Source organism: Bombina bombina, chromosome 5 (assembly GCF_027579735.1).
Source record: "Bombina bombina isolate aBomBom1 chromosome 5, aBomBom1.pri, whole genome shotgun sequence".
NCBI lineage: Eukaryota > Metazoa > Chordata > Amphibia > Anura > Bombinatoridae > Bombina > Bombina bombina.
In genome coordinates, this window is record NC_069503.1 from 251365160 (window position 1) to 251380365 (window position 15206).

Here is a 15206-nt window from a genome sequence, read left to right on the forward strand (position 1 = left end):
TATTTATTGGGAGGAGTTTCTCCTCCTGAGTCCACGATCCCTGAGCCTTCAGGGAGTTCCAGACTGCACCCCAACCTAGAAGGCTGGCATCTGTTGTTACAATTGTCCAATCTGGCCTGCGAAAGGTCATACCTTTGGACAGATGGACCCGAGAAAGCCACCAGAGAAGAGAATCTCTGGTCTCTTGATCCAGATTTAGTAGAGGGGACAAATCTGTGTAATCCCCATTCCACTGACTGAGCATGCATAGTTGCAGCGGTCTGAGGTGTAGGCGCGCAAATGGCACTATGTCCATCGCCGCTACCATCAAGCCGATTACTTCCATACACTGAGCCACCGAAGGGCGCGGAATAGAATGAAGAACACGGAAAGATTTTAGAAGCTTTGATAACCTGGATTCTGTCAGGTGAATCTTCATTTCTACAGAATCTATCAGAGTCCCTAGGAAGGAGACTCTTGTGAATGGGGATAGAGAACTCTTTTCCTTGTTCACCTTCCACCCATGTGACTTGAGAAATGCCAGAACTATGTCCGTATGTGACTTGGCAATCTGAAAGCTTGACGCCTGTATCAGGATGTCGTCCAGATAAGGGGCCACTGATATACCTCGCAGTCTTAGGACCGCCAGAAGCGATCCCAGAACCTTTTTAAAGATTCTTGGAGCTGTAGCTAACCCGAAGGGAAGAGCCACAAATTGGTAATGCCTGTCCAGAAAGGCAAACCTTAGGAACCGATGATGATCTTTGTGAATCGGTATTTGAAGGTAAGCATCCTTCAAATCCACTGTGGTCATGTACTGACCCTCCTGGATCATAGGTAGGATGGTCCGAATAGTTTCCATTTTGAACGATGGAACTCTGAGGAATTTGTTTAAGATCTTTAGATCCAAAATGGGTCTGAAGGTTCCCTCTTTTTTGGGAACCACAAACAGATTTGAATAAAAGCCCTGTCCCTGTTCCGTCTGTGGAACTGGACAGATCACTCCCATAACTAGGAGGTCTTGCACACAGCGTAAGAATGAATTTTTCTTTATCTGCTTTACAGATAATCTCGAAAGGTGAAGCTTTGAAGTCCAGAAGATATCCCTGAGATATGATCTCCAATGAACATCTCTTGCCCACGCCTGGGCGAAGAGAGAAAGTCTGCCCCCTACTAGATCCGTTACCGGATAGGGGGCCGTTCCTTCATGCTGTCTTAGAGGCAGCAGCAGGCTTTCTGGCCTGCTTGCCTTTGTTCCAGGGCTGGTTAGGTTTCCAGCCCAGCTTGGATTGAGCAAAAGTTCCCTCTTGTTTTGTAGCAGAGGAAGTTTATGCTGCACCTGCCTTGAAATTTCGAAAAGGCACGAAAATTAGACTGTTTGGCCCTTGATCTGGCCCTGTCCTGAGGAAGGGTATGACCCTTACCTCCAGTATTGTCAGCAATAATTTCCTTCAAACCAGGCCTGAATAGGGTCTGCCCCTTGAAGGGAATGTTAAGTAATTTAGACTTTGAAGTCACGTCAGCTGACCAAGATTTAAGCCATAGCGCCCTACGCGCCTGGATGGCGAATCCAGAATTCTTAGCCGTTAGTTTAGTCAAATGAACAATGGCATCAGAAACAAAAGAATTAGCTAGCTTAAGTGTTCTAAGCTTGTCAAGTATTTCAGTCAATGGAGTAGCTGTCTGAAAGGCCTCTTCCAGAGACTCAAACCAGAACGCCGCAGCAGCAGTGACAGGCGCAATGCATGCAAGGGGCTGCAGGATAAAACTTTGTTGAATAAACATTTTCTTAAAGTAACCTTCTAATTTTTTATCCATTGGATCAGAAAAAGCACAACTGTCCTCGACAGGGATAGTGGCACGCTTTGCTAAAGTAGAAACTGCTCCCTCCACCTTAGGAACCGTCTGCCATAAGTCCCGTGTGGTGGCGTCTATTGGAAACATTTTTCTAAAAATAGGAGAGGGGGAAAACGGCACACCGGGTCTATCCCACTCCTTATTAATCATTTCTGTAAACCTTTTAGGAATTGGAAAAAACATCAGTACACACCGGCAATGCATAGTATTTATCCAGTCTACACAATTTCTCTGGCACTGCAATTGTGTCACAGTCATTCAGAGTAGCTAATACCTCCCCAAGCAATACACGGAGGTTCTCAAGCTTAAATTTAAAAGTAGAAATATCTGAATCAGGTTTCCCCGAATCAGAAATGTCACCCACAGACTGAAGCTCTCCTTCCTCAGCTTCTGCATATTGTGACGCAGTATCAGACATGGGCCTTAAAGCATCTGCGCGCTCTGTATTATGTCTAACCGCAGAGCCATCGCACTTTCCTCTGAATTCAGGCAGTCTGGTTAATAACGCTGACAGGGTATTATCCATGATTCCCGCCATGTCCTGCAAAGTAATCGCTATGGGCGTCTTTGATGTACTTGGCGCCATTTTAGCGTGAGTCCCTTGAGCGGGAGTCAAAGGGTCCGACACGTGGGGAGAGTTAGTCGGCATAACTTCCCCCTCGTCAGAATCCTCTGGTGATAATTCTTTTAAAGATAACAGCTGATCTTTATTGTTTAAAGTGAAATCAATACATTTAGTACACATTCTCCTATGGGGTTCCACCATGGCTTTTAAACATAATGAACAAGGAGTTTCCTCTATGTCAGACATGTTTATACAGACTAGCAATGAGACTAGCAAGCTTGGAAAACACTTTAAATCAAGTTAACAAGCAATATAAAAAAACGTTACTGTGCCTTTAAGAGAAACAAATTTTGCCAAAATTTGAAATAACAGTGAAAAAAGGCAGTTAAACTAACAAAATTTTTACAGTGTATGTAACAAGTTAGCAGAGCATTGCACCCACTTGCAAATGGATGATTAACCCCTTAATACAAAAAAACAGATTAAAAAAAAATATATGTTTTTTTAAACAATCATAACAACTGCCACAGCTCCTACTTTTGAAGCCTTTTGAGCCCTTCAGAGATGTCCTATAGCATGCAGGGGACTGCTGAGGGAAGCTGAATGTCACAGTTTGTAATTTTAACTGCACCAACTGTAACTTTTATACTATAACAGTGGAAAGCCTCAAGGAAACTGTTTCTAGGCAAAAATAAAGCCAGCCATGTGGAAAAAACTAGGCCCCAATATGTTTTATCACCAAAGCATATATAAAAAAACGATTAAACATGCCAGCAAACGTTTTATTTTGCACATTAATCAGAGTATATACCTCTGATAGCAAGCCTGATACTAGTCGCTATTAAATCACTGTATTTAGGCTTAACTTACATTAATTCAATATCAGCAGCATTTTCTAGCAATTCCATCCCTAGAAAAACTTAAACTGCACATACCTTATTGCAGGATACCCTGCACGCTATTCTCCCTCTGAAGTTACCTCACTCCTCAGACATATGTGAGAACAGCAGTGGATCTTAGTTACTTCTGCTAAGATCATAGAAAACGCAGGCAGATTCTTCTTCTAAATGCTGCCTGAGATAAAATAGTACGACTCCGGTACCATTTAAAAACAATAAACTCTTGATTGAAGATAAAACTAACTATATTACACCACTTTCCTCTTACTATGTCCAGCTATGTTGAGAGTTGCAAGAGAATGACTGGATATGGCAGTTAGGGGAGGAGCTATATAGCAGCTCTGCTGTGGGTGATCCTCTTGCAACTTCCTGTTGGGAAGGAGAATATCCCACAAGTAATGGATGATCCGTGGACTGGATACACCTTACAAGAGAAAAAAGATATGTATCAAATTCAATTTTTTTTGAGGGGGGGGTGGGGGGCCCTTCTTAGATTCTTGCACCTGGGCTCTATGGTTTCTAATTACGCCCCTGATTCCTGGCCTGTATTGAGTTAATCACCAAAAACAGCCAGCTAGATTACGAGTTTTGCGGTAAGCTGAAAAAGCAGCGTTAACAGGTCCTAACCAGTGTTCCCTCTAAGAACAGTTTTGTGTGTAGCCCAGCAGTGAAACAGTTAACAAGAGAACCATACCATGCCATCTGCATTGTGCAGTGTTTGCTAATTGCAGGGTGTGGTTACCTAATTAACTGTTTCACTGCTGGGCCGCACGCAAAACTGGCCTTAGAGGGAACACTGGTCCTAACGCTGCTTTTTTACTACCGCTGCTATTACGAGTCTTGCAGGTTTAGGGGCACCACACACTTTTTTGGCCTTACCGCAAACCGACTTACGTAAAGTTCTTAAATCCTTTTTTCTATGGGACTTCCATAGTGCTGGTATTACGAGTTTGTCCTGGGAGGCCAAAAAGTGAGCGGTACACCCTCTACCTCCAAGATTCCTAACGCATTCTAAAGTCAGTAGTTATGAGTTTTACACTACAAAGCAGTAGCATAAAACTAATAACTAAAGTGCTAAAAAGTACACTAACACCCATAAACTACCTTACTAATTTAGCTAATGATAGTAATTTTATTTAGATTTATTTAAATTATATTTAAGTTAGGGGGTGTTAGGGTTAGGGTTAGACTTAGGTTTAGGGGTTAATAAATTTAGAATAGTGGCGGCGACATTGGCGGCGGCAGATTAGGGGTTAATAAATGTAGGTAGGTTGTTGCGGTGACATTGGGGAGGGAGATTAGGGGTTAATAAATATAATGTAGGTGTCGGCCATGTTGGGGGCAGCAGATTAGGGGCTAATAATTATAATGTAGGTGGCGGCGATGTCCGGAGCGGCAGATTAGGGGTTAATAAGTATAATGTAGGTGCCGGCGATGTCGGGGCAGCGGATTAGGGGTTAATAAGTGTAAGATTAGGGGTGTTTAGACTCGGGGTTCATGTTAGGGTGTTAGGTGTAAACATAACTTTAGTTTCCCCATAGAAATCAATGGGGCAGCGTTACTGAGATTTACGCTTCTTTTTTGCAGGTGTTAGACTTTTTCTCAGCCGGCTCTCCCCATTGATGTCTATGGGGAAATTGTGCATGAGCACGTGCAACCAGCTTACCGATGATTTAAGCAGCGCTGGTAATGGAGTGCAGTGTGGAGCTCAATTTTGCTCTACGTTCACTTCTTGTTTTTTAACGCCGGGTTTGCAAAAACCCGTAATACCAGCGCTGCAGGTGAGCGGTGAGAATAAACTGCACGTTAGCACCGCACAGCTCATAACGCAAAACTCGTAATCTGACAATCCCTCTGCATGACTTGAAGAGCTAGTCAAGAACCTTCAGGGGTTAAATACTAAGCGACAGATTACAAGTGGAGCACTATTGGAATGTTTTGCTTGCATGCTAAACTCCGCTCAAATTAAAGGGACAGTCAACACTAAAATTGTTTTTGTTTTAAAAGATAGATAATGCCTTTACTACCCGTTCCCCAGCTTTGCACAACCAACATTGTTATATTAACCCCTTAATGACCACAGCACTTTTCCATTTTCTCTCCGTTTGGGACCAAGGCTATTTTTACATTTTTGCGGTGTTTGTGTTTAGCTGTAATTTTCTTCTTACTCATTTACTGTACCCACACATATTATATACCATTTTTCTCGCCTTTAAATGGACTTTCTAAAGATACCATTATTTTCATCATATCTTATAATTTACTGTAAAAAAAATTATAAAATATGAGGAAAAATGGAAAAAAACACACTTTTTCTAACTTTGACCCCCAAAATCTGTTACATATCTACAACCCCCAAAAAACACCCATGCTAAATAGTTTCTAAATTTTGTCCTGAGTTTAGAAATACCCAATGTTTACATGTTCTTTGCTTTTTTTGCAAGTTATAGGGCAATAAATACAAGTAGCACTTGCTATTTCCAAACCATTTTTTTCCAAAATTAGCGCTAGTTACATTAGAACACTAATATCTTTCAGGAAACCCTGAATATCCCTTGACATGTATATATTTTTTTTTAGTAGACATCCCAAAGTCTACTAAAAAAAAGACTCAGGGTTTATGTTAGGGTGTTAGGTGTAAACATAACTTTAGTTTCCCCATAGAAATCAATGGGGCAGCGTTACTGAGATTTACGCTTCTTTTTTGCAGGTGTTAGACTTTTTCTCAGCCGGCTCTCCCCATTGATGTCTATGGGGAAATTGTGCATGAGCACGTGCAACCAGCTTACCGATGATTTAAGCAGCGCTGGTAATGGAGTGCAGTGTGGAGCTCAATTTTGCTCTACGTTCACTTCTTGTTTTTTAACGCCGGGTTTGCAAAAACCCGTAATACCAGCGCTGCAGGTGAGCGGTGAGAATAAACTGCACGTTAGCACCGCACAGCTCATAACGCAAAACTCGTAATCTGACAATCCCTCTGCATGACTTGAAGAGCTAGTCAAGAACCTTCAGGGGTTAAATACTAAGGGACAGATTACAAGTGGAGCACTATTGGAATGTTTTGCTTGCATGCTAAACTCCGCTCAAATTAAAGGGACAGTCAACACTAAAATTGTTTTTGTTTTAAAAGATAGATAATGCCTTTACTACCCGTTCCCCAGCTTTGCACAACCAACATTGTTATATTAACCCCTTAATGACCACAGCACTTTTCCATTTTCTCTCCGTTTGGGACCAAGGCTATTTTTACATTTTTGCGGTGTTTGTGTTTAGCTGTAATTTTCTTCTTACTCATTTACTGTACCCACACATATTATATACCATTTTTCTCGCCTTTAAATGGACTTTCTAAAGATACCATTATTTTCATCATATCTTATAATTTACTATAAAAAAAATTATAAAATATGAGGAAAAATGGAAAAAAACACACTTTTTCTAACTTTGACCCCCAAAATCTGTTACATATCTACAACCCCCAAAAAACACCCATGCTAAATAGTTTCTAAATTTTGTCCTGAGTTTAGAAATACCCAATGTTTACATGTTCTTTGCTTTTTTTGCAAGTTATAGGGCAATAAATACAAGTAGCACTTGCTATTTCCAAACCATTTTTTTCCAAAATTAGCGCTAGTTACATTAGAACACTAATATCTTTCAGGAAACCCTGAATATCCCTTGACATGTATATATTTTTTTTAGTAGACATCCCAAAGTATTGATCTAGGCCAATTTTGGTATATTTCATACCACCATTTCACCGCCAAATGCGATCAAATACAAAAAATCGTTCACTTTTTCACAAATATTTTCACAAACTTTCGGTTTCTCACTGAAATTATTTACAAACAACTTATGCAATTATGGCATAAATGGTTGTAAATTCTTCTCTGGGATCCCCTTTGTTCAGAAATAGCAGACATATATGGCTTTGGCGTTGCTTTTTGGTAATTAGAAGGCCGCTAAATGCCACTGCGCACCACAAGTGTATTATGCCCATCAGTTAAGGGGTTAATTAGGGAGTTTTTAGGGAGCTTGTAGGGTTAATTTTAGCTTTAGTGTAGTGTAGTAGACAACCCCAAGTATTGATCTAGGCACATTTTGGTATATTTCATGCCACCATTTCACCGCCAAATGCGATCAAATTAAAAAAAACGTTACATTTTTCACAATTTTAGGTTTCTCACTGAAATCATTTACAAACAGCTTGTGCAATTATGGCACAAATGGTTGTAAATGCTTGTCTGGGATCCCCTTTGTTCAGAAATAGCAGACATATATGACTTTGGCGTTGCTTTCTGGTAATTAGAAGGCTGCTAAATCCTGCTGCGCCTCACACGTATATTATGGCTAGCAGTGAAGGGGTTAATTAGGGAGTTTGTAGGGAGTTTGCAGGGTTAATTTTAGCTTTAGTGTAGAGATCAGCCTCCCACCTGACACATCCCACCCCCTGATCCCTCCCAAACAGCTCCCTTCCCTCCCCCACCCCACAATTGTCCCCGCCATCTTAAGTACTGGCAGAAAGTCTGCCAGTACTAAAATAAAAGGGTTTTTTAAATTTTTTTTTTTTTTTTTTTAGCATATTTACACATGCTACAGTGTAGGATCCCCCCCTTAGCCCCCAACCTCACTGATCCCCCCCAAAACCGCTCTCTAACCCTCCCCTCTGCCTTATTGGGGGCCATCTTGGGTACTGGAAGCTGTCTGCCAGTACCCAGTTTGTAACAAAAAAGTGCTTTTTTTTATTTTTTTGTTTTTTTTCTGTAGTGTAGCTTCCCCCCCCCACACAGACAAACCCCCACCACCTTGCTTATCATTTTTTTTTTATACTTTTAAGACCGTTTTTTAACATGTTTTATTAAAGATTTTCTGTAGTGTAGCGGTTCCCACCCGCTCCCTCCCCGTGCACGCGCCCGCGCCCGCCCCGCCCTCCCGTGCACGCGCGCGCGTCCGTGCGCGCCCCCGGTCACCCCCGCCCACGATCCCGCCCCCCTCCACATCAGCAGGGCCATCGATGGCCGCCACCCGCCTCCCGGTCCGGCTCCCACCCACCAACGCCGCAAGCCACCGATCTCCGGTGCAGAGAGGGCCACAGAGTGGCTCTCTCTGCACCGGATGGCTTAAAAAGGTTATTGCAGGATGCCTCCATATCGAGGCATCACTGCAATAACCGGAAAGCAGCTGGAAGCGAGCATGATCGCTTCCAGCTGCTTTCCACACTGAGGACGTGCAGGGTACATTCTCAGGCGTTAACTGCCTTTTTTCTGAGGACGTACCCTGCACGTCCTCAGTCGTTAAGGGGTTAATATACTTTATAACATTTAAACCTCTAAATTTCTGCCTGTTTCTAAGCCACTACAGACAGCCTTATCTTATCATATGCTTTTTTATTTGCTTTTCACAACAGGAGACTGCTAGTTCATGTTGGCCACATGGATAACATTGTGCTCACGCTTGTGGAGTTATTTCAGAGTCAGCACAACACAGTACTAATTGGCTAAAATGCAAGTCAATAGATAATAAATAAAAAGTCATGTGATCAGGGGGCTGTCAGAAGATGTTTAGATACAAGGTAATCACAGAGATGAAAAATATATTAATATAACTGTGTTGGTTATGCAAAACTGGGGAATGGGTAATAAAGGGATTATCTATATTTTAAAACAATAAACATTCTATTGTAGACTGTCCCTTTAAACTTTCAGCATGCACGGGTTAGCACGCGGATTACAAGTTGAAATTAAAAAGTTAGTGAGTAAGAAAAACCCTATGCACATTAACTTGAGGACTTCGGATATTGCAACCGTGTTAACTTCTTCTCCTCAAAGACTTAAATGGAGATCGCTTTCGAAAAAAAATGTACCACTTATCTTTGTGTGCTAACCTGACACTGAGTAAGACCTACAGTGCTAAACCTGAAGGTAGTTATAAATATTTTACATTTCAATGTTTTTCAAATAGGAGAAAATGTTCTTTTCATTTTTATATATATATATATATATATATATATATATATATATATATATATATATATATATATGTGTGTGTGTGTGTGTTTTTTGTAAAATATATATCTATACCTATATATCTATATGAATATATACAAGTATATATATTTTTTTCTTCTAAGTGAAGAACAATGTAAAATATGTACATTAAATGCCTAGTAAAACACATTATAAAATATTAAAATTGGTTAAAAATTATTTTTAAAGTTTTGAGGTATTTAAGTTGAAAGGGTTCCAAAGTGTTAATATACAGTATGGCCATGATCCGATAAAAATCGCCAAATTTTGCGCTGGTTTGTTATCACATATACGGCGTAACATAGAAGTTAAGCTCGTATATTTCTGCCTTCGGCCATAGTTTTTTTGGCCCATAGACAGGTATACCAAACCAGCGCAGTTTGGTATCCAATATACAGCGTAAGGACTTACGTGGCGAAAATGGAGAAATCTTACTCCATTTTCACCTCGCCACAAATTGCAGGCGTAGTAAGCCTTATGCTGTGTATTGGAGCCCCGTAACTCCCTAAACTACCTGCAAAATAAAACCTAACACCTAACGCATGCGCAATGTCTATCTACCTGTCAACCGCGATCCCCCACCGCAATCCCTAATAAAGTATTTAACCCCTAAACTGCCGCTCCCGGACCCCGCTGCCACCTACATTAACTACCCCCTAATGTGAGCCCCTTACTCCGCCGCCACCTACATTACCTACCCCCTAAAGTGAGCCCCTTACTCCGCCGCCACCTACATTACCTACCCCCTAATGTGAGCCCCTTACTCCGCCGCCACCTACATTACCTACCCCCTAATGTGAGCTCCTACCCCGCCGCCAGCTATATTACCTACCCCCTAATGTGAGCTCCTACCCCGCCGCCAGCTATATTAAAATTATTAACCCCAAATCGAATCCCCTACCCCGCCGCCAGCTATATTAAAATTATTAACCCCTAATTTAATCCCCCTACACCGCCGCCAGCTATATTAAATACATTAACCCCTAATCTAATCCCCCTACACCGCCGCCAGCTATATTAAATACATTAACCCCTAATCTAATCCCCTACACTGCTGCCACCTATATTAACTATATTAACCCTAATAATATTAGGGTTAATATAGTTATTATATTATATATATTAACTATATTAACCCTAATTATATTAGGGTTAATATAGTTAATATAGTTATTATATTATATGTATATTAACTATATTAACCCTATCTAACTCTAACACCCCTAACTTAATTATTATTAAAATAAATCTAAATAATATTAATAATATTAACTAAATTATTCCTATTTAAATCTAAATACTTACCTATAAAATAAACCCTAACATAGCTACAATATAATTAATAATTACATTGTAGCTATTCTACGGTTTATACTTATTTTACAGGTAACTTGGTATTTATTTTAACTAGGTACAATAGCTATTAAATAGTTAATAACTATTTAATAGCTACCTAGTTAAAATAATTACCAATTTACCTGTAAAATAAATCCTAACCTAAGTTACAAATACACCTACACTATCAATAAATTAAATAAACTACACATATCTAAACTAAAAAACAATTAAATACACTAAACTAAATTCCAAAAAATAAAAAAAGATTACAAGAATTTTAAGCTACTTACACCTAATCTAAGCCCCCTAATAAAATAATAAAGCCCCCCAAATTAAAAAAAATGCTCTACCCTATTCTAAATTAAAAAGTAACCAGCTCTTTTACCAGCCCTTAAAAGGGCTTTTTGCGGGGCATTTCCCCAAAGTAATCAGCTCTTTTGCCTGTAAAAAAAAACACAATACCACCCCCCAACATTACAACCCACCACCCACATACCTCTACTCTAAACCCACCTAAAAAAACCTAACACTAACCCCCAGAAGATCTCCCTACCTTGAGTCGTCTTCACCCAGCCGGGCCAAACTCTTCATCCAGATGTGGTCCTCCATCCCGGCGATGTCTTCATCCAAGCGGCAAAGAAGAGATCTTCCATCCCGGCGATGTCTTCATCCAAGCGGCAAAGAAGAGGTCTTCCATCCCGGTGATGTCTTCCTCCAAGCGGCAAAGAAGAGGTCCTCCATCGGGGCGAAGTCTTTCTCCAAGCGGCATCTTCAATCTTCTTTCTTCCGGCTTCTTCCGACCTCCGACGCGGAACATCCAGCTGGCCCGACGACTGAACGACGAATGAAGTTTCCTTTAAATTACGTCATCCAAGATGGCGTCCCTCGAATTCCGATTGGCTGATAGGATTCTATCAGCCAATCGGAATTAAGGTAAGAAAATCTGATTGGCTGATTCAATCAGCCAATCAGATTCAAGTTCAATCCGATTGGCTGATCCAATCAGCCAATCAGATTGAGCTCGCATTCTATTGGCTGATCGGACCCCGCCGCCACCTACATTAACTACCCCCTAATGTGAGCCCCTTACTCCGCCGCCACCTACATTACCTACCCCCTAATGTGAGCCCCTTACTCCGCCGCTACCTACATTACCTACCCCCTAATGTGAGCTCCTACCCCGCCGCCAGCTATATTACCTACCCCCTAATGTGAGCTCCTTACACCACCGCCAGCTATATTACCTACACCCTAATGTGAGCTCCTACCCTGCCGCCACCTTCATTACCTACCCCCTAATGTGAGCTCCTACCCCGCCGCCAGCTATATTACCTACCCCCTAATGTGAGCTCCTACCCCGCCGCCAGCTATATTAAAATGATTAACCCCTAATCTAATCCCCCTACCCCGCCGCCAGCTATATTAAAATTATTAACCCCTAATTTAATCCCCCTACACCGCCGCCAGCTATATTAAATACATTAACCCCTAATCTAATCCCCCTACACCGCCGCCACCTATATTAACTATATTAACCCTAATTATATTAGGGTTAATATAGTTATTATATTATATATATTAACTATATTAACCCTAATTATATTAGGGTTAATATAGTTAATATAGTTATTATATTATATATATATATATTAACTATATTAACCCTATCTAACTCTAACACCCCTAACTTAATTATTATTAAAATAAATCTAAATAATATTAATAATATTAACTAAATTATTCCTATTTAAATCTAAATACTTACCTATAAAATAAACCCTAAGATAGCTACAATATAATTAATAATTACATTGTAGCTATTTTACGGTTTATACTTATTTTACAGGTAACTTGGAATTTATTTTAACTAGGTACAATAGCTATTAAATAGTTAATAACTATTTAATAGCTACCTAGTTAAAATAATTACCAATTTACCTGTAAAATAAATCCTAACCTAAGTTACAAATACACCTACACTATCAATAAATGAAATAAACTACAAATATCTAAACTAAAATACAATTAAATACACTAAACTAAATTCCAAAAATTCTATTGGCTAATCAGACCCCGCCGCCACCTACATTAACTACCCCCTAATGTGAGCCCCTTACTCCGCCTCCACCTACATTAACTACCCCCTAATGTGAGCCCCTTACTCCGCCGCCACCTACATTATCTACCCCCTAATGTGAGCCCCTTACTCCGCCGCCACCTACATTACCTACCCCCTGATCGGAACAGCCAATAGAATGCGAGCTCAATCTGATTGGCTGATTGGATTAGCCAATCGGATTGAACTTGAATCTGATTGGCTGATTGAATCAACCAATCAGATTTTCTTACCTTAATTCCGATTGGCTGATAGAATCCTATCAGCCAATCGGAATTCGAGGGACGCCATCTTGGATGACGTAATTTAAAGGAAACTTAATTTGTCGTTCAGTCATCGGGCCAGCTGGATGTTCCGCGTCGGAGGTTGGAAGAAGCCGGAAGAAATAAGATTGAAGATGTCGCTTGGAGGAAGACTTCGCCCCGATGGAGGACCTCTTCTTTGCCGCTTGGATGAAGACATCGCCGGGAGGGAAGACCTCTTCTTTGCCGCTTGGATGAAGTCATCACCGGGATGGAAGACCTCTTCTTTGCCGCTTGGATGAAGGCATCGCCGGGATGGAGGACCACATCTGGATGAAGAGTTCGGCCCGGCTGGGTGAAGACGACTCCAGGTAGGGAGATCTTCTGGGGGTTAGTGTTAGGTTTTTTTAAGGGGGGTTTGGGTGGGTTTAGAGTAGGGGTATGTGGGTGGTGGGTTGTAATGTTGGGGGGTGGTATTGTGTTTTTTTTTACAGGCAAAAGAGCTGATAACTTTGGGGAAATGCCCCGCAAAAAGCCCCTTTAAGGGCTGGTAAAAGAGCTGGTTACTTTTTAATTTAGAATAGGGTAGGGCATTTTTTTATTTTGGGGGGCTTTATTGTTTTATTAGGGGGCTTAGATTAGGTGTAAGTAGCTTAAAATTCTTGAAATCTTTTTTTATTTTTTGTAATTTAGTGTTTGTTTTTTGGAATTTAGTTTAGTGTATTTAATTGTATTTTAGTTTAGATATTTGTAGTTTATTTAATTTATTGATAGTGTAGGTGTATTTGTAACTTAGGTTAGGATTTATTTTACAGGTAAATTGGTAATTATTTTATCTAGGTAGCTATTAAATAGTTATTAACTATTTAATAGCTATTGTACCTAGTTAAAATAAATACCAAGTTACCTGTAAAATAAGTATAAACCGTAAAATAGCTACAATGTAATTATTAATTATATTGTAGCTATTTTAGGATTTATTTTATAGGTAAGTATTTAGATTTAAATAGGAATAATTTAGTTAATATTATTAATATTATTTAGATTTGTTTTAATAATAATTAAGTTAGGGGTGTTAGAGTTAGATAGGGTTAAAATAGTTAATATATATATAATATAATAACTATATTAACTATATTAACCCTAATATAATTAGGGTTAATATAGTTAATATTTATAATATAATAACTATATTAACTATATTAACCCTAATATAATTAGGGTTAATATAGTTAATATAGGTGGCGGCGGTGTAGGAGGACTAGATTAGGGGTTAAAGTATTTCATATAGCTGGCGGCGGTGTAGGGGGATTAGATTAGGGGTTAATGTATTTAATATAGCTGGCGGCGGTGTAGGGGGATTAAATTAGGGGTTAATAATTTTAATATAGCTGGCGGCGGGCTAGGGGGATTAGATTAGGGGTTAATAATTTTAATATAGCTGGCGGTGGGGTAGGAGCTCACATTAGGGGGTAGGTAATATAGCTGGCGGCGAGGTAGGAGCTCACATTAGGGGGTAGCTAATGTAGGTGGCGACGGGGTAGGAGCTCACATTAGGGTGTAGGTAATATAGCTGGCGGCGGTGTAAGGAGCTCACATTAGGGGGTAGGTAATATAGCTGGCGGCGGGGGGGGTAGGAGCTCACATTAGGGGGTAGGTAATGTAGGTGGCAGCGGAGTAAGGGGCTCACATTAGGGGGTAGGTAATGTAGGTGGCGGCGGAGTAAGGGGCTCACATTAGGGGGTAGTTAATGTAGGTGGCGGCGGGGTCCGGGAGCGGTGGTTTAGGGGTTAATAACTTTATTAGGTGCGGTGGTTTAGGGGTTAATACATTTATTATTAGGAGAGTGAGGGGGGATAGCGGATAGAGGGGTATACATATAGGGCTATGTTTGGGAGGCGTGTTAGACAGTAATGGGAGATTTAATACTTTAGTCAGTTTTTGTAGGCGCCGGCAGTTTCTAAAGTGCCGTAAGTTACTGGCGACTCCAGAAATTTGTACTTACGCAGATTTCTGGACATCGCTAGTTTATCCGACTTACGGCACTTTAGCAATTGCCGGCGGGGTATATTGGATAGCTCGAGTTGCGAGCTGAAACTACGGGCGGCGCAGGTTTCCATGCTTGCACCGAAACCTGTGCCGTATATCGGATCGTGCCCTATATGTGTATATATGTATAATGTA